Source organism: Etheostoma spectabile, chromosome 23 (genome assembly GCF_008692095.1).
Source record: "Etheostoma spectabile isolate EspeVRDwgs_2016 chromosome 23, UIUC_Espe_1.0, whole genome shotgun sequence".
Classification (NCBI taxonomy): Eukaryota; Metazoa; Chordata; class Actinopteri; order Perciformes; family Percidae; genus Etheostoma; species Etheostoma spectabile.
This window is the reverse complement of record NC_045755.1, coordinates 5,458,282-5,460,524: the sequence shown is the minus strand read 5'-3', so window position 1 is coordinate 5,460,524 and position 2,243 is coordinate 5,458,282. Positions and strand designations below refer to the sequence as shown.

At 38.3% G+C, this 2,243-nt stretch overlaps 1 protein-coding gene across 1 annotated transcript in view; it reads right to left on the bottom strand.

Annotated features, from left to right (window-relative positions):
- Positions 1–2,243, bottom strand: part of LOC116672933 (copine-8) — an 87,465-nt gene that overhangs the window by 11,982 nt on the left and 73,240 nt on the right. The gene's annotated exons all lie outside the window — the stretch shown is intronic.

The following is a 2,243-nucleotide window of genomic DNA, read 5'->3' as shown; positions in this document are numbered from 1 at the left end:
AAAAAATAACTACACGACCCAGCCGTCCCAGAAGCCATCAGCGCTTTTTGTCACGGCTTACCGCCGTAGTTCAAAGAGCAGTGATGGAGGGAGCTAACCGCCGCGGAGAAGTCGATGTGGCAAAAAATGATTTACAGCGCAAAGTCAGAAGCAATGACATGTCTATTAAGTTCACAGAACTGGTCGGAAAGTCTGAAATATTAATTAAGTTTATGAGAGTACAATGATATAAATGGGAGCGGTACAGGAGCTTGAGTCAGTTTAAACAGGAGCGGGATGGGATGGGATTAGTTTTTAAACTTTGGTCTGGGAGTGGGACGGGACAAGATTTCTTTCTATGGGAGTGGGACGGGACAGGAGTGAAAATCCACTCCCGTGTCATCCTCTAGTCTACAGTCATGCTAGCGGCTCTGTGAGGCTGTACCTAGACACAGCAGTGTTTTAAGCTAAATGCTAATGGCAGAATGCTAACATACTCACAATGACAATTAACCAATTTGCTGATTTTTAAAAAGTTAACCTTTTTAACAAAGTTTACCACTGTCACCATGTTAGAATGCTAACCTTTGCTAAATAGCACTAAACACAAAATACAGTGGAGGCTGATGGGAATGTTTTTACAGCTATGTCAAACTTATTGTATTGGACAAATAATATTTTTGACCTGATATTCATGGCCTGCTAGATGAAAGGTCAGGGGTCACCAAATCTGAGAAGGTTATAAATGTGTATATGAAATGTCATTGCAATCCATGCAATAGTTATTGAGATATTTCACTGGAACAAACTGAAAAAAGACGTACTACTCCAAACAATGTGGATATCAGATCAGAAAATCTATTTTGTGTCTTTACATATTCCACATTTTCATGATTTCAAGTGAAGTTTTAAATTCAGTCTGTAGCTAAAAGATAAGGATTAGGGTTATAGGATGACTCTAGACAATGATACGACCTATAAAAACATTATTCATGTCACAAGTATAGCTATTTACAAGCTAACTTTCTGAATGAATGCGTTTTGGCTTGTGCTCTGCTTTACACAAACTTTGCACTTTTTGGGAGAAAAAAACAGACAAATGAGATAGATGTAATGAAGAAGAAGCTTTATCAGAGAGAGAAGAAACAAAGCAGAGACAAACAAGACATAGTACAGCACCCAGCATGAGGTAGTGTTGCATCTCTCTCCATCGAAACATTTCCGAACTTGTTAACCTGCAGGAACAGGATGTCACAGCTTTTCACAACATTCTTTATCCGCTGCCACACACACACAGACACAAAAAGCATCCCTATCTACACATGTCCTGTATTCCAATAGTGTCAAACACTGCACTGTGCCATCCAGAGGGGACAGAGAGAGAGGGAGGGACGGAGGGAAGAAAAAGTCCAAGAGACATTTAATGATCAGCCCACATGTTTGGGGTTTTCAAAACCCAGGAAACGCAGAAGGCCTAGGGCGTGGAGCCACCATTAGCTTACAGATATTAGTTGCGGCTTGAAAAATAAAAGACAGAGATTCACTCAGATTTATCCTTTTTGGGAAAAGTATTACCTACAATACATGCAAACTCTAAGTCATTAAGATGCTGTCAATGTAGGCTATATTTGAGCTCAATCAGGGGTATCTGTCTGCCTCTGGTGACATATATCTTTTCACAAAAATTACTTTTGCCTTTATTAGTTAATAACAGTAACATTTTTTCCATCTTTAGCACTACATGGCACCTCTATTTGTGAATAAAACTCTCCAACGTATAGACAGTATATACGTCTATATATATATTTATATGTACAGTATATATACATACAGTATAGGTCCTAAATAAGAGCCATCAGCACAAGGCTGCTCTTGGTTAATAAAAAGTTGATACGATGTTTTCACCCAAAAGTGACAACAATAGCTACAATAATCAAGACCATACAACAAAATAATAACAAAATAGACAATAAACCAAATAAACATGCTGTAAGTATAAATGACACCCTAATGAGCCCATCATACACGTCTCTCCTAGAGCTGTAACTATTCCAAATTTTGCTGGACCAATAATTGTCCCAGAAATAATTGTGATTAACAATAAAGTTGTCTCTTTCAGTCAAATTTAAAGAAACTGCGATTGTATAAGATAATTGAAAATCAGGACTAGTCTCTCTTCAGCACAAAGCTTTTTATGAGCCCTCCAGAAAGTTTAGGTACTTTCCCCATTTTTGCCGCCACACTAGATATCTCACGAGCCCACT